The sequence below is a fragment of the Pan paniscus genome, chromosome 22, assembly GCF_029289425.2.
Source record: "Pan paniscus chromosome 22, NHGRI_mPanPan1-v2.0_pri, whole genome shotgun sequence".
NCBI classification, from domain to species: domain Eukaryota; kingdom Metazoa; phylum Chordata; class Mammalia; order Primates; family Hominidae; genus Pan; species Pan paniscus.
Genome location: NC_073271.2, coordinates 21,287,130 through 21,306,197, shown reverse-complemented (window position 1 = coordinate 21,306,197; position 19,068 = coordinate 21,287,130).

The window sequence follows — 19,068 nt, the reverse complement described above, 5'->3', positions numbered from 1 at the left end:
CTTGCAGTGAGCTGAGATCGTGCCACTGCACTCCAGCCTGGGCAACAGAGCGAGACTCCATCAAAAAAAAAATCATAAGAGGATAAGAGGATCTAATATCAAAGGATCTAGTTATCAAAATTCAAGTGACTATATAAGTTGGTACAGCTTTTTCAAAGTCCAGGATATTTCTTAGGGGTTAGAAGCTGAGGGATCATTCTTTATCTCATAATTTTAGTCATGAATTTGTAGAGAAAACAAAAATTGTAATTTCTACATTTGAAAGATAGCCAGCTTTACTTTTGTTTATCCATGCAATTCACTTTTGTTCCCACAAGGTAGAATTTAATATTTAATAAAGCAATTAACTGGGCAATGAGGCTAGAATTTCAAGTTTATGACTGATTCTTCATAGTCAGTCATTTTGTTATAAGGACTGAAGGTGAAAGGATTTTGCATTTTCCTACTTGCACCTGGAGATAATGATGTTGTTTCCTATTTTCTGTGCTATTAACAGCTCTTGCATCTCCATACTGCTCTTGTCTTTCTTTCATTATTCCCTTTCTACATGATATTTATGGTAAAGCTCTCTCTCATCTCTTTGATTAGCTTTCTATTGTTTTCAGCATACTTAAATTACATGTTCACAAAATCTTATATGTGCTTTCTTTTGATGTGTCAATCATTAACCTATGCATAATCCCATATCATTCTTTCATTACTGCTATTATTTTTCTAATATATTCGGATGCTGTTAAAAATATTTTTTGCTGCTATTGTATTGAAGTAACCTCCTAGTTATTTTAGGATAAAGAAGAAAATTAGAGATAACTACTGTCTATTTATTGAACCACAGAGATTATATTTGGTACTTTCTAATGTTGTCTTATAATCCTTTAAACAACAACTTCAAGATTATTTTTATACTTGATAAAACTACTCCTCAAAAAGGGTAAGCTATTTGAAAAAAAGGTATAACTAATAAGTGCTAGGGTATAGAATTTTAAAGTAATGTTTATTAGGTTTAAGATACTTCTGTTGATTTATTTTTAAACCAAATTTTATTTAGATCCTGGCTCTGTCTCAATATGCTTGTATTAGTCTGTTTTCATGCTGCTGATAAAAACATACCTGTGACTGGGCAATTTACAAAACAAAGAGGTTTAATGGATTCACAGTTCCACGTAGCTGGAGAGGCCTCACAATCATGGCAGAAGGTGAAAGGTACATCTCACGTGGCTGCAGACAATTTGTGCAGGGAAACTCCCCTTTATGAAACCATCAGATCTTGTGATGCTTATTCACTATCACAAAAACAGCACAGGAAAGACCTGCCCCCATGATTCAATTACCTCCCATTGGTTCCCTCCCACTACACATGGGAATTGTGGGAGTTACAATTCAAGATAAGATTTGGGTGGGGACACAGCCAAACCATGTCAATACTATATCTCATTCCATTATTTTTTGTGGTCACTCTAGGAATTAAAATATGTGCTTTTAATTTATCACAGTTTACTAAGAATATTATGAAACCTTACATAATATAGTATTATGCTTACATTTAATTCATCTTCTATGCTATATTTATCATACATAATACATCTACTTACATTATTAAACATAGAAAATAACATGTTTGTCGTTTTAGACAGATGTGTTTTTTAATGTAAATCAGACAAAAATTAAAAGTATATTTACTGTTTCCAATGATCTTCATTTGTTCTGGCATTTATAAGCTTCCATCTGGTGCTATTATCCTTCAGCTTGAAGAATTGTCTTTATTATAGTGCAAGTCCACCAGCAACAGATTCTCTCTTTTGCTTATCTGTAAATATAGTAATTTTGCTTAAATATTTGAAATTTAATTTTCTGGGTACAGAATTAAAACTTGTCAATTTTGCTTCAGAACTGTAAGATCTCAATCCATTGTCCTCTTGACTCCATTGTTTCGGATAAGAAGTCATAGTTATTCATCTTGTTGTTTTCTAGTAAGTAATGTATCATTCATTTTTCTCAGGATGCTTTAAACATTTTCCCTTATATTTAGAGTTTTGATATAAATATAAAGTGACAATGTGTGTGCTCATGTATGCTGTTTTTATTTTTATCACACTTGGGGATTTATTAATTTTCTTAATTCACTACATTTGGAAAATATTTGGCCATTATTTTTTCAAATAGTTTTGCTGCTTTATTCTCTGTAGCCTTCCCTCTGAAACTTCAGTTACATATATATCAGGCCATGAGATATTGTTTGTAAGTTTCTGTTCTTAAGGCCAGATAATTTCTATATATCTGTAACTGATATAACAAAACAATTATTCTGTCATCTCTAATTTGCTGCTAAGACAATGCAGTAAATTTTTTATTTTAGATATTTTACCTTGTAGTTCTAGTATTTTTATTTAATTCTGCTGAGATTTCTCACATCTTCATTCATTATTAGCATTTTTCTCCTAAGTCCTGGAACTTAAATTTATAACAACTCTATACTAATTATAATTCTAGGTCATATCGAAATAGGTTTCTATTAACTACTTTTTTCTGAACTATAGGTCACATTTCCTTGTTTTTCATATGTTTAATAATTTTTATTTTATGCTAAACACTGAGATGATATGTTGTAGAAATTTTGAATTCTGCTTTGTTTCAAGAAAGAGCTAAAAAGTTTGTAGTTGTTGTTGATGCAGGCAGTTAACTTACCTGGATTCATCTTATGAAACATACTTTCTCTCAGGTGAGCAGGAACTAAAATTTCCTTTATTTCTTCTATTCTTCCAGATGGTGCAATTCATCTGTTTGGTATGCTCTCAGGCATGTATAGTTCAGGGATTAGCCAAACATTTTCAGAAAATTAAAAGCCTTAAATTCTGCCTACAGATTCTTCAGAAAAATAATACTGCAGTTTTCTGCTTTAATTCTATTTGTTCTACTTCATACATTTTGGGTAAAGGCCTCAGACAAAAATATGTATAAAGATAAATTTTACTAATACTGTTCCATTCTTTCAGGGTTCAATTCCTTTCTAATTTCTGGTTGCTTTGGGACACTGTACATTAGTTCATTTGATGGTTCATTGGATGCAAGCTACCCTGCCATACCTGGAAGAACCCCACCCTTCATTCGCATTTATTTACCAATTTAGAATACATTTTTAAGTCCATAAAGTGTCAAAGTTTTCTGGTAAAATTTTACCAATTTATTGTCAAGGCCCTTTTATTGATAGTTTATATATAATCTTTTAAAAACAACTATGGCACTATATTTAATCTTTCACATAATTTCATTCACAATGGCTTTGTTAATGACAAGGATATTTTTGTCAATCTATCTCAGTATATACGGCAGGCTGACAAATTGTATATCAAAAAATGCCTTATTAGGGGGCTAAGAGGTACTAGTATCAAATTGAATTAACTTCAATTGATTTTATTTTTAGAATATTTAGATTTATAGAAAAAAATGAGATGGTGATGTAGAGAGTTTTGAAACACTCACACTCAGTTTCCTCTGCTATTAACATCTTTCACCATGATGGTGCATTATAGAGACATATATCTGTAAAATGATATATATATATCTCTATGTCATATTATCACACGGAGTTTCCAGCATGTTAGTGTGTCGTACAGAATGTGTCAGAAAGTATTCCCTCTGTTTGTAGTTTCTGGAAAATGTTGTGTAATATTAGTATTTTTATTCTTTAAATGTTTGGTGGAATTCATCAATAAAATATTCTGTGTCTGGCATTTTCTTCTTTTGAATTGTATTGAATATTGATTTCTTTAATAGATATAATTGATGAAAGTAGCAGGCTTCCAAGCAGCCACTGCCATCGTGCGAGCTGGAGCAGGAGCCGGGGGAAGTGGGAGGGAAGAGGGTGGGACGTGGGTGGTGGCAGTGGAAGTGGCTGCAAGAGCAACAGTGGCAGTGGTGGGACCCCTTTGCCCAGCGTCCCCTGTGCCCTGTGTTCCTGAGGCAGCCGACTCTGCTGCCCCACCCTTGCACAACTAGGTAGGACCCACTCCCAGGCCTGGAGCCTCCACTGCTCTAGACGTGGCCTCATGTCACTGCTCTCACCTGCTGACAGTGTGAGGAGGATGTGGGGAGGAGGTAAACAGTCTCTGGAGCCCAACCCTAGGAGCCCCCTGGAGCCTGCCACCCTAGGGGCCACCACAATGGGGCTGGCCAAGTCTCCCACTGAAGGGAGAGCAGTGTGGTCAGGCATGGAGGAGTGGGCAGAGAGGGGCCCAGCGAGGACCTGGAACTCCCTCCTCAAGCTGTGAGGAGGTGCACCTGGGGCTGCACACTCCATGGAGATGGCAAGAGCTGGAGACAAGCGGGAGCCCTGCCCCTTCTCAGTTGATGGGGCAGGAGCTCCCTGGGGATTTACATTTGCAACTAATCTAAGTTAACTTTCAAATGACCTACTGTTCTTTATGCTTACTACAGGTACCTTATTACAGAATATACTCAATTTCTTACTCACATCTCCTGTAACACTGATGTTATTCATTTAATTTACACATATGTCATCCAATGTGTTTTTACAATTGTTACTTTAACAAACAGTTATCTTTTAGGTCATTTTAGAATCAGAGAAATAAAGCATTTTATTTCAACTGTATTTGTTCCTGGTATGACCCTTTTTCCCTTTCTTTATGTAGATCCAAATTTTTGATCTATATATTTGTTTCTATAACATTTTTTATTAAGCTTCTGTTAACAAATTATACAAAGCACACATGTTGGTAGTATGTTTTTTTCATTTTTTGTTGTTTGAGAAAGTATTTCTTCTTCATGCTTGAAGAATAATTTCACTTGATATAGCATTCCAGGCTTCAAATATTTCACTCTGCTACTCCTTGCTTACATAGATTTTTTTTTGTTTCTTTGATTTTTTTAATGAGAAGCCTATTGTAATTATTATTATTTTCTTCCATAGGTAAGTTCTCCTACCCTACTCCATCACTGGCTTCATTCAAGATTTTCTCTTTGTCTTTTGTCTTTGGTTTTCTGCAGTTTGAATACATTACTAGGCATGTACATATTTTGGTATTTGTTTGCTTAGTGTTCTCTGAGCCTTCTGAATATGTGATTTGGTGTCTGCCATTAGTTAAAAAAAAATACCTCTGCCATTGTTATTTCAAATAGTTCTCCATTTTATCTTTATTTCTTTCTTGTGTTCTAATTATCTATATGGTACAACTTTTGATAGTATTCCACATGACGGAATGTCATGTTCTGGTTTTCTTCATACTTTTCCAATTTCAGTTTGAGAAATTTCTATTGACATATCCTCAAAATTACTGATTCTTTCTTCTGCTGTATCTAGCTTACTGACATACTCATCAAAGGTATTCTTCTGTGTATTAGTCCATTTTCATACTGCTAAGAAGAAATACCCAAGACTGGGTAATTTATAAAGAAAAAGAGATTTAATGGACTCACAGTTCCACATGGCTGGGGAGGCCTCACAATCATGGTGGAAGGCAAAGGAGGAGCAAAGGCACGTCTTACATGGTGGCAGGCAAGAGAAGGTGTCCTGGGGAACTGCCCTTTATAAACCATTAGATCTCATGAGACTTATTCACTGTGATGAGAAGAGCATGGGGAAAACCTTCCCCCATGATTGAATTACCTCCCACTTAGTCCCTCTCATGACGTGTGGGGATCATGGGAGCTGCAATTCAAGATGAAATATGGACTGGGACACAGCCAAGCCATATCATTCTGTTATTGTGCTTTTGATTTCTAGCCCTTCTTTTTGATTCTTGATTATAATAGAATAAAGTTTTTTCATTTTAAGCCACTAAGCTTGTTATAATTTGTTATGACGGCAACAGGCAACTAACACAGTATGAAGAATAGTACTCTGGATAGAGCCTCAGGTATCCTGTTCTGATGCTTATTAGCTTTTTCTAGACAATATCCCTACATCACTTTAGAGTGAATGATACAGTTTTTAATGGTTACAGCAGGAAGCCATGCAAATTTTGTCAAATTGGCTTTTTAAGTGGCCACTCTCTACATATAGACAAACCTTTCCTCCTGTTACAGTCCTCAAAACTTATAACTTAACTCATGAGTGGAAGTGGTTTATAGAAATACCACTCTGTGACAATTCTTCAGTTCTGAAGATAATGAATTGCTATTGATAACTGTTTTGTTAAAGTTTCCAAATTGACTTCGCTAGGCTTCACAACTTGTGAATCCGTAAAGACAGTGAAATAAAGCTCTCAGTAATTTTTCTTTATCAATAAATCCTCCCACAAAAGTCTCTCTTGCCCTTGAAATAATATGGGTGCTATTGTAAAGTTTCAGACAATATTTTAACCAAAGTACTTAAATCCAAGGTTTTAGATACAACTCAGTTATATTTACTTGGTGCGAAACTGTAGTTTTCCACCTTTCTATAGCATAAGCTTGGAAGTAGATTCTTTTATCTACACTCTCCCCATTCTAGGGATTCTAAAAATCATAAAATTACACAATGCTAGAGATATCCATTTCAGTGATATTCTAAGTTTATCATGCATGTGAACCATCTTCAAATTCTGATTTATTAGGTTTGGGACAAAGCATAAGGATTCTTCATTTTTAAGAAGCTCCAAGCGAGTGCCCATGTTGCTAGTCCTTTGAGGTACATACCAACACTTCTCACTTTACAAAAGGAACAAAGTTTCAGAGATTCAGCTGCAACTTATTCTAAATCATGTTTTTAAAAATATGCTATTCAAAGATATAAAAGTATAAATCAACAATATTAATTACCTCCAGCATTAGCTCCTTTACTTTGAGTTGGTGTGACAGAAGGAACCCTCTTTATTATTACATTTGATTTCTAGGCTTGTTTGAAAAATAATATAATTTAAGTGCTTTTTAAGTTTTGAATTTGGTATAAAATATTTTGTTTAACACATAGTTCCACTCAAAATATGAAATAGATAATGAACAATTGTCCAAGAAGTATGAAAACTGATGCTATAGAGAAGTTGTTATACAGAGTCATAACCCTTCATATAACCTGTCATTAGCCTAATACTATTTCTCATGGTGGTCATTCCTAGTTGTCTACATAAAAGAAGGGTGAGAAAAGGGAAGTGTACATAGGGGCTAAAATATTCAAAGTATTCATTACAGATAAAGCGGGTGAGGTAACAGCTGTTCTTGACAAAGAAAACAGATACGATATATTCTTTTGAGAATATTGTGTAGAAGAAGAGTCATGTAAATATTCAAAAGAAAATAAAGCCCAAAGCAATCCTCAAACTATATGAATAACAACACATTTTAAGGATGAAGAAGCAGTTACAAAATAATAATCTATCTGCCTCCAATCTATCATTATATTTTTCATCATAACTTCCATAAAAGTGAAAAAAAATATGTTTTGTGGACTTTGACATATGAGGTAATATAAGTATAATAAAAGAATCATATGGACCCATGTATCTGGTTTATTGCTCATAAAATTGGCATCAAATGGTCATCAATAACTGATGAACAGTTATAGATGCTCTTTGTTTACTATACCTCTTCAGTGGGTGATAGTAGATTTATATTTGAAGTTATTGCTCCCAATCTTTCTCATGCTTAAGGATTTGTTCTCTTAGACATTGGTTGTTTAATTTAATAGTGGTTTTCAAGATGTTGCTTCAAAACACAAGAACTGTCTAATTTACCTGAGCTCAAGATAATTTGTAATCTGCAGTACCTCTTTCAATAGTAGAAGAGACTAAAAGGATGCTATGCTATAGGTGACATTAATTTTAGTTAGGAAATATAGGCACAGCAGTGACTGCACAAAGAATAAAGGTAGATTTTATATGCTACTAATGGAATTCACTTAGGCACTCATTCAAATCTTTCATTCTAATGTTTTTCAATAGCTTTTTATCCATAGACCTTTTGTCTGTTCTGTTTCATTGGAATGTCTGACTTCTCATAGTTGATTGTAGACCTTTCTCTACTTCAGATACACAAGTGTGTATGTGTGTCATATAATTATATAGTTATATAAATATATACATATTCATACATGATAAAATATATGTCAAAATTGAATTTCTCTTTCAGAAAAACAAATATTCCTAGTAAGATATTTCTGGCTATATTCGTGAATCAAATCTTATTTAAATGTTGATGTGTTAGAGTCCCAGCATCCCACTCACTTCTATTTTATATTTATAACTCACTTGTAGTGAGTTCTGTAATTCACTACAAGTTCAAGAAGATTAAGAAGTATCACTAGTGTGCATGTGCTGCTCTAACTGCCTTACATATTTATAATTGGCCCATCTTCACTGCAACTCTGTGGGGCAGCTTCTCCTACTGTTTTCACTTGATTGATGATGAACGAACTGTACACAACACAGGGCTAATAGCTAGTCTCAGAAAATATTGAGATTGGATTCTAGACAGTCTTCCTCTCAGTAAGTAAAATAATAGATGTAAAATTAAATTTGGACCATCGCTACCAAGAGCTTTTCCACAAATGTTATTTTTTTCTCTGTACTTGGTATCAATTTCTCCCTGTTCTTATTTTACATCCCTAAAATATTCATTTTTTTAAATTTCATGTAAGCATAGAGAATAGAAAGAAAAATATTTAGTAGTACACTTAAAATTAGTATGTTACATAGCTTCAGTCTTAATATTAAAACTATCAATGGTAAAATCACAAATTTTATTTTTGTATTCTTTGTAGCATTACAAAAAGAGCTTTAATATTTTGTATTTTTTTTTCCTGCCTTGTTTTGACTTTTTTTTAGCCAAGCCAACTTATTAGCATTCAGATTTTTTAAATTAGCAAACTACTTCTTGATAGAATGGCTGAAAAATTCTCATTAACTATGCTATTAAATATTTTGTCATGCCTTCTGACAGCAGAAATATTAGACACCTAAAAATAGCTTAAGTGTTTTTCACATGTTAAAATAAGAATAAAAATGAAGGATATAAAGAAAACTCTTTAGTTACAATAAACATCAAACTATGACTTTTGGTTACTCTTGTATTCTTACGACAGGAAAGAAACTGAACAGGCCATAAAATAAACTCAATTATACCTGTCTGCTTATTATTACAACTCATGATTATCAGATAAAATGCATGATGGAGTTAAATGGCAACAATATTTGCATAATGGCAGTTAGCCACAGTATATAAAATGAAATGTCTTTTATAAAGCTTCAGGGTCTTCTTAAATAGATGCATGAAACTAATAAGTGTTGGCACAATAGAATTATCTACTTAGCAGATTTCTTGTGTGTTTTCTTAGCTAACTCTAACACATTTGAAAACACTTGGCTTAGAATTTTCTAAGAGTTAACAGTTTGCATTATTATCTGAATTATTTAAATATTTTTCTTATTTAGTATAGCCTCTCTAGTATTAATCTGTCAGAATGGTTTATGCTTTGAAGTAAGAACTACTGTTTGACCCTCAGAATCTCATTCAAAGATTAAAAACTTTATAATTTGCATTTCAAGTGGTCAGATAGCCATTAAACTATCCAGGTAAAGTGTTTGAATAAGGAATTATTGATTAAACAGAAACCTTTGAATCACAAATGGAAGAGAAAATGATTGTCAGTCCTCATGCTTTTCTTTAAATTGTATTTTAGTACTTTTTATTTAAAAAATGTTTTGAAAGACGTCTCAGTGGAAGGAAACTGAAATTTCCTTTGCCCTACACCCTGAGAATGAGATGCATCTGTTCTTTCTAGAAAATACTAAGGGACAATATTACAGTTGTTTTTCCTAAATTAAGTCATAATGAATGGAAAGTAATTTCTGCTTATCATTAACAGCTAGTTTAGTCCTTTTGTCTGGCTTACGGGATGTCTGAGGTTTAGATGCTATATTACTCTTCTCAGGCTATAATAACAAAATAGCATAGTCTGGGAGACTTAACGACAGAAATGTATTTTCCCACTGTTCTGGCAGCTTGAAGGCCAAGATCAAGGACCAGCAGGGTTGGTTTCTGATGAGGTATCTCTTCCTGGCTTGCAGATGGCCCTCTTCTTCCTGTGTCCTCAGAGTACAAAAGGAGGGGAATCTCTTTTGTTCTCTCCTTATATGACTGCCAATCCTATTGAAAGCCCCCAGCCTTATGACTTTGTTTAACCTTAATTACACAATTCAGCCCATAGTAGATGCCCAAATTAGTTACACAGATTGAAGAAACATAAAAGGTTATACAAGCTCCAAGAAAAATGAGAGTACTCCTGAAGTTTTAATATACTGAATCAAGCCTCTGTACCTAGCTGTGGAGATTGTTAACTAGGTATCCTCTAACTGCTTGGTAACATCTACCTGACAAATACTTTGCAAATAGTGAGTTTCAGCAGCACAAGAGAAAAGCACAAGATTCTGGATAAGCAGGAATGCAGAGAAGCTGTAGAGACCCCAGAGCTGATGGCTTCCTGGAGCTGAGGTGGTCGGCACACAGTCAGCCTCACTTCTCATGATCATGCTTGTGAGTCATAGGACCTTGGCTATGGTGCTGCTGAGGATGTCACAATTCCTCTCTTTTATTCTTTCTTTTTATTTATTTATTTTTTAGACAGAGTCTCACTCTGTCGCCCAGGCTACAGTAAAGTGGCGCAATCTCCGCTCACTGCAAGCTCTGCCTCCCGGTTCAAGGAATTCTGCTGCCTCAGCCTTCTGAGTAGCTGGGACTACAGGCGTCTGCCACCACGCCCAGCTAATTTTTTGTATTTTTAGTAGAGACAGGTTTTCACAGTGTTAGCCAGGATGGTCTCGATCTCCTGACCTTGTGATCCGCCTGCCTTGGCCTCCCAAAGTGCTGGCATTACAGGCGTGAGCCACTGCACCCAGCTATTCTTTCTTAAAGCTAAATAAACTTGGTGTTGGTTGAAGCCTACTGTGCCTTGTTAGTTTGAACGACAATGTAAATCTAAGACCTCTGCTTCTGGGTGAGCAGAGTGGGTGCTGCAACTGCTAACCATCTGAGACTATGCGAAGGGAAACAGGAGAAAGAAATTTACTTGTCTTGTATAATAAAGCAGAGGCTTAGGATGTGATGCAATTGTACAATGGAAGAAATAGGAAGGATGATGAATTGTGGGGCTGAAAATTGGAGGATGGTAGAAATCTCTGTAAGGAAAAGTAGACCCTTGAGCCCTACTAGATCCCACACAGACAGGCAACTTCCTCTTCTTTTCTGTCCTCACTGTCATCCAATCTCTGACCACAATTCTATCTTCTGAGGAAATCAAAGCAGTAAGGACTCCAACTGAGAAAAATAAGAGATCATGGAAGTCAAAGGTGAGATAGATGCTGAAAATAAGTGAATTAAGTGAAAATCTGCTTACATAATGATAAAATTCGCAATCTCCCATTTCTACTTGTTCTTCGAACACATGCAGCTAGATACAATTTTCTTCTGCCTGCTCCATAGTAAGACAGAAAATTAGTATGTTATCCCACGTAAATCTGGTTGCAGAGAAAATGCATGAAATCCTCAAATTTGAGGACCCACAAATAAACTTTACTTGCCGCAAGATTATCTTCCAACAATGCCTAATAATTGACAATTTCTGCTCATGCACACAGATAAGGCTTCTGATCTGTTGTGTAGTGGGTACTTCATTCTTGAACATGAATGGACCACATTCCCCAGATATTTGATGAAATATTTGATAAAAAAGAGAAATCAAAAAACAAGTGGGTAAAGGATAGTTAAGAAAACAGTGATAATTTATGGAGTAGAATATTTTTCTAACAATCAACTACAATTAATATTAAAACGAGAAGATATATCTATGGAACAAGGACAGGATGATACAAAACACAACAATGAAGGAACAAAAATAACTTTGAAACTAAAAAAGGACAGCAGAAAAATAAACTGAGGAATGAAACAAAGATTCTTAATTCTACTCGAATTGTATCTGCATGTTAGATGGACAAAAGGTAAATAGTGTGTGATAGAAAAGACAAGTTTAAAACATCAGAAAGATGGAAAAAAAAAACCTCCTCTGCACTCTTGCTCAAAAAGCTATTATAGGGTGTGTTTTATCAAAATGCAAAAGTAAACCAATATAGAGAAAGAAACTCTTAAAAATAGGTTTTGGCCCGGAGCGTTGGCCCACGCCTGTAATCCCAGCACTTTGGGAGGCCGAGGTGGGTGGATCACGAGGTCAGGAGTTCAAGACCAGCCTGGCCAAGATGGTGAAACCCTGTGTCTACTAAAAATACAAACAAATTAGCCAGGCGTGGTGGTAGGTGCCTGTAATCCCAGCTACTGGGGAGGCTGAGGCAGAGAATTACTTGAACCTGGGAGGCAGAGGCTGCAGTGAGCTGAGATCACACCATGGCACTCCAGGCTGGGCAACAGGGTGAGAGTCCGTCTCAAAAAAAAGAGGAGATTTAGCACAGGAAAACATGAAGGAGCAGTCCTAGATCAACCTTTTTGCAGTAGGCCAAGAGAACAACTATTTCAAATGGGAGAAAAACAGCTCTGGGAAAAATTTCATGAAAAAGATAATGGGGCGGGGAGGGGAGGGGCAGATAAAAAGAACTGATAGATTATTTGCTCCATCTGACCACAGGGACTATGGTATTGAAAGTTGTTTAACACCACTAAGTATAAGTTTGGATAGTCAGTCAGTATTAGATATTAAAAAAAAAAAGCACAACTAAGCAAATGAAAAAAGAATGCCACCATTATCAATTCCAGGGGAAAAAAAGGTTTATGAAATGGAAGGCTAATCATAAATATGCTGCCTTTCTCAGTAGTGGATAAATTTACAGTTGTAGCCCTATAAACATTGAATATTGATTTAATCAAAACACCTATAATAGGATGAGCGAGAGAGCAAGAAGAAGTATAAGGGAGTTAAAACATATCATAACATGCCATGCAATAGATCACATCTAAAATTGATGTATCAGGAAATCACAGTGGGTTGGATCATCTGTTGTCAACTTGGCAGGCATCGAACCCACCTCCTTTAAGGTCTTCTCTAGAAAGTTGAAGCTGGGAACTATGTTTTCCACATTCGCCTTCTTCTTAGGGTTCTTGTTTGAGATTTGAAAGGTCAAGCAGAAGGACAGACCTTTATCAGGTGGCAATTGAGAACAAATGCTTGACAGCTGTGAGAGTTCAGAGAGCCTCCAGGTGAGCTTTTGGAGTCACGATCATTGGTGCTGATAACTGAGGTTCTTGGATAGCAACCATCCATAGAGTCTTGAGATTTACAGTAGCTTTGTCTGAGGACATATGACCCACTTTACATATTTAAGCTAAAATCCTCTTTGGTTGTTTTCCACATTTTTTTTCCTCCTCAGTCTTTCCAACAGTCATGTAAGCCTTCAATTTCTTGTATCAAAACCATTAAAAGATACAGGCTGGCTTCTGTTTTCTGAAGTAAATTTGGACTGAAATAAATACTACAAAATTTGTATTTGAAGTATGGAAATCAAGATGAGAAGAAACTGCTAAAAAGTTTAAATCTTAGTGCTAGAGACTGAATTTTTAAATTTTTGCAGGTACATAGTAACTGTATATATTTATGGGTTACATGAGATATTTTGATATAAGCATGCAATGTGTAACAATACTAGGGTAAGTGGGGTATTTATTTCCCTGACGTTCACATGTTGAAACCGAATTCTCAATGTGACAGTATTTAGAGGTGAGGCCTTTGGGAGGTGATTAGGTCACGAGAGTAGAGCCCCCATGAATGACATAAGTGTCCTTATGGATATCCCAGAAATCTTCCTTGAACCTTTTCCCCATGTGCTGATAAACAGAGAAAAAGACCGTCTATGAACCAGGAAGAGAGCCCTCCCCAGGAACCAAATCAGTCCTCACCTTGCTCTTGGACTTTCCAGACTCCAGGACTGTGAGTAGTAAATTTCTGTCATTTCTTGGTAGCCCAGTTTATGGTATTTTGTTACAGCAGCCTGAATGGACCAAGACACTTGGGAAATGGAAAGAGGGAGTAAGATAGATTTTTAATATCCATATTTATTATTATTATCTTGAACACACACACATGAGGTTTCTAACACAGAGAAAATTATTCTTTACTCATAGCAAACAAACCTGTGGTTTCCTGATGCCTCAACTTTTTAACCCTGGGGTAAAGCAATGAGATTCAGATGTTATCCTATACATACTAATTTGTATTGTAGGAGAGTAATTCAGAAAAAAATAATTGAGGTATTTTGCTCATTGGGAAGCATGTTTTTACTCTGACCTTTTGGAATGTACATAAATCTCTCCAAGGGAAAGATAACATTATTGTGTTCAGCTTTTGAACTTAGGGACATCTTTGAAGTCCCATGTCTCAGTAACCTGTTCCCTCCCCCAGTTCCTCAAATATATTTTTCTAGAATTCTTTATTTAAATCGTACATAATTTATGTTTCCAAACTGGCTCATGTCCCGACTTTCTGTGAAATTTACTCAGAAATCTTTACGTATCAAAGCTGAGTTTATTAAGCTTACTATAGAAATGGAAAACTCCACATTCACCATCTCTTAGTATCAAAAGCCGGGAAAAAGATAATTTATAGATTTTGTCCCCTGGACTCAAATACATTAATGTGTATATTTCAAGGCAAGAAAAATGATTGGGAGTTAATGTCAGAGTTTGTAACATATTTATTGAAGATTAGTAGACACAGCAAGACCAGGCTCTCAAAATCAACCTCGATGAGTTGGCTATCTTCCTGATGAGTGAGCACTTTGTCCAGGTGAGCAGGTTATTGTGTGTGTTGTGGGGGGTGTCTGTCGTGAGTCTAGAGTTGACAAATTTTACACCTTTCTTAACTTTTATTTTCTTCTACTTGCTCATTGCATGACTTGAAATAGTTTACAAGTCACTGCATGATATGATTTGGATCTGTGTCCCTACCCACATCTCATGCTGAAATGCAATCCCCAGTGCTGGACGTGGGGCCGGGTAAGAGGTGATTGGATCATAGGTGCAGTTTCTAATGAATGGCTTAGCACCATCCTCCTTGGTATTGTCTTGATGATACTTGAGTGAATTTTTGTGAGATCTGGTTGTTTAAGTGTGCGCCACCTCCCCATTCTCTGTTCCTCCTGCTCCAGTCATGTAAGATGAGCCTGCTTCCCCTTCGTCTTCCACCATGATTGTAAATTTCCTGAGCCCTCCCTAGAAGCTCAGCAGATGGCCAACATCATGCTTCCTTTAAGCCTGCAAAACTGTGAGTCAATTAAACTTTCCTTTATAGAGTATCCTGTCTCAGGTATTTCTTTATAGCAGTGGGAGAACGGACTAATATACTGCCTTTTCTCCAATTTGTAGCCATCTTCAATATTCTATCCAGGATTTCATGGATAATTTTTCTGTGCTCACGTATTCTTTTCTCTAGCAGGCCATAACCGGCTTAATTTCATATGTATGTTCAGGAATGTCTGTGGTTTGTGGCAGAGTGACTTATATAGTTAGCACTTAACGAAATGCTTATTATATTAATGGACTCCTATTGACAAAATTCTTAACTTCTCTCTTTATTCTCCCACTATGATGCTTCAAATTTCTTAGAAGCTGTATTTACATAGTTGAGTCTTTAAACCAGAGAGCAGAAACAATTTGTGTAAATTAAGTATAGTGCCCAGAACCAAAGCTAGTATTTCAAACAGCTTTTAACTCGCAAACAGAGCTCTGAAACAAAGAGTTTTTAACTCTCTTCTTGCAGATCTTCTGAAGAGATGACAAGGGGCAGGAGATCAAGTTCAATGACATGGCCAATGATTCAGCCAGTCATGACTACATGACTGACTACATGGTGAAACCCCAATAAAAACTCTCAACATCTAGCTTGGAGAGCTTCTGTGGTTGTCAATGCTCTGTGTATCATCACATTTCAATGTGCCATGAGGGTGACACTTTCTGATTTCATAAGGAGAAGACAACTGGAAGCTTAGGGTCTGAGACTCTGCCAGACTTAGCACCATGTGTTTTTTCTCTGGCTGGTTTTGATTTTGTATCATCTCTGCTATAATGAAGCTGTAATCATAAATGTAGCACTTTCCTGAGTTCTGTGAGTCATTCAAGTGAATTCTTAAACCTGAAAGGAACCCTCAAATGTGTAGCCAGTTGGTTAGAAGTGAGGATGTCTCTGAGATCCTTGAGCATGCAGCTGGTGTCTGAAGTAAGGTGGTCTCATGGAGGACCCGTAAAATTTGGACTAACTCTAGATAGTTAGTGTTAAAAGTCATTGCACTGCTGTTTCCCTTGCTGCTAAATACTGAGCAATTCTCTGTAATGATCTCAGCCCTTTTTGGACCTACCATCATTTGTAGAATGCCTGTGGCCCCTACCCAGAATATTCAAGTAATTCTGAGTTTCCTGAAAACCACAGGGAGCCTGGACCACTGCCTGAGGCTTTTATGGCCATCTGCCGTAGCTTCTGGCATACAATTATTTTGTCTTATTGAAAGTAGCTGTAAGCACTACAGGCTAGTAACACCTGAATTTCCAGAGTGGATTTTGTGATGTGCCACACAGACTCCTTTTTAGGACTGAAATATGTAGGCTCTCAGCTTTTCAGAATGTCACTGGCTTACTGCCCTCAGATGACAGTCTTTTCTGGAAAATGCCCCATGTTGGAGACAGCTGCTTTACCCAAGTGACAACCTACATTCAATTATGATAGATGCAGGAATATAAAATCCCAGTTCTCTCATTACAATGCAGGCAATGCTGAAGGCCCGTCACAGCTTCAGAGCTCCTTGTAGGTTTGGCCTTTGTTTGGACTGCATCACTGTTTAGCTTCTCCTTCTGTCCAGTCCTGCCTCATTTCATTACTTTTTTAAGTTTTCAAGGACTTCTGTGGTAGAATTCTTGTGTAGTAATCTTTTCAAATTTTGCTTCCCAGGGAACCCCGTCTGCAATAGTTGGCACCGACTGGTCAGAGAAAGAAGAGATAGAATTCAGAAGCTTAATTACCTGCTAGCTCACATTTAGGCCTCCATAACTTTTGTCAGATGAACAAAAATGAACCTTGTACAAGATAGCAATATTGTTAAGTGCTTCAGTATATTATTGAAAGGAATGCAGTAGTAAGTACAGATTATCATGATGATGAGTAATCTGAGGTAACAACTGATATAAAGTATAGAGAAAGCAAGTGGTTGTTGCTAAGTGCAATTGATGCTTTGAAGAAAGATAACCAAAGTGATTAGGCAGTAATTCGAAATTAAATTTAAAAGTCAGAGGGCTTCCTTGATAGGATAGCAAGGCCTAACTACAGCCAGAGAGCAGGTAAAGCTGAGGACCAAGCCAAGAACTTAATGATTAAAGCACCAGAGCTTCAAAGAAGGCTAAATGATGGACCAAGGCAGTTATCCTATGTGATGTCAAGGCGTTGATTAAGAAACGCAAACTTAGTCATGTGATGAAGACATCTGGGTTGATACGCTAGAACAACCTTGATTCACAGACTCCTCTAGACCATCTGTTCATGCAGAAGAAGCCCACTCCTCCCTGGTAAAAGCTGACATACTTCCTTCCTTAAAGACAGTGTAGAGGTCTACCCCTGTAGGAACACATGTCTTATCCTGCACTCATCTCCTTTCCTAGATATTAGACCAATTATTTGGACGTCACAACTTAGCTGGAGAAAGTGTTTGGTCAGATAACGGATTAAAGGGACTATTATACAAAGAGCTGCAGGAAATAGTCTTACTTTCCTTGGGGAGAGAAATGAACCTCATCCTTCAAGGAAGGACATGAGAGAAAATAGAAATGCATGGTACAAAAATATCATTTATAATACATAAATTTAAATGAATGAATGAATGACTCAGCTCATATCATCCCCCCAAGAATATTCTATGTCCTATCAAGGCAGAAATACTCCTTGTTGTGCATGCTAATGGCCTTTTTTCATATTTCTATTATAGAAATTATTCCATTGCTGTTATTTTTCACAGACATGTCTCCTCTGCTGCTGGAGGAAATTCTGAAGAACAGTGAGTGCATTTGATTTCTCTTTAAACACATATGAGATAACTAGCATGGTGTCTGGCTTTGAAATGAAACACTGAAACCTCCATGGTTGCTTGTAATTTTAAGGCCATTCTGACCGAAGACAGACAAAAAATGAGTCAATCATGAGCCCTCAACTTTTAGGGCTCATGATTGACTCACTTTCTATCCACAGGCTTCATATGTTTTTGTATTAATGAGTAAGTAGGTGGATAAGGATAATGCATATTTACTTAATCTTTTAATTAAATTCAACTGAATGATGGGAAGCCTCTCTCTCAAAGATATCCATCCAGTTAGATGGCCTTGTACAGCAAACATCGGGCTATGTTTGAATTTGAGTTCACATTATCATATTAAAATGATAATACTAGGTGAAATTTTCTTGACTTCAGTCAGATAATCTTTGAGAGGCAACTCTTCCTTGGATCACCAAAAATACTTTAAATTTGAGAAATGGGTAATCCTAACCCATTCGATTTTGTTTACACCCAGCTATAATGGTGGAAAGCTGTCAAAATCCAACCCCAGAGAACAAAGGCATTACCTCCAACAAACTCATGTGTTCAAGCTGCCAATTTGAGGCTTAGAGTAAGCTCTCAAAAAGAGAGCTGATAGCAGAGCCTCTAAGTAAGTTGCAGCCAACTAGCTTAAAGGCACTTGAAGATATTTTATCGGCATCTAAGTCAGGAAATGCAACAATACAACTAAATTCCAGTGGTCCAAGATAGTGGTGAACCTTCATGATGCTCTGCTGCAAGTGACAGATGCAAGTCTTTGGAAGCTGTGCTAAAAGGGAGTTATAATAAAACTGGCTGCATGATGAGAAAAAAACACAGCCGTGTGGCAGGACATTCATGAGAAATATGGATTCAGCTGGTGTTGTTTACACATCAGAAAAAATGTATTTTTGTGCTAAATCCAATCTGTGATGTTCCAATGAGAACATGTGGCCTCCAGTAATCCACTATCAAAGCTGATCTTCTTACTTGCATAAAGAGTGATACAAAAGAAAGAGGGATTAGAGACTCTGTTTTTATTTCATTCCTCTGAATGTTATCTTTGGAGGATTAAGAATGACTGATACTG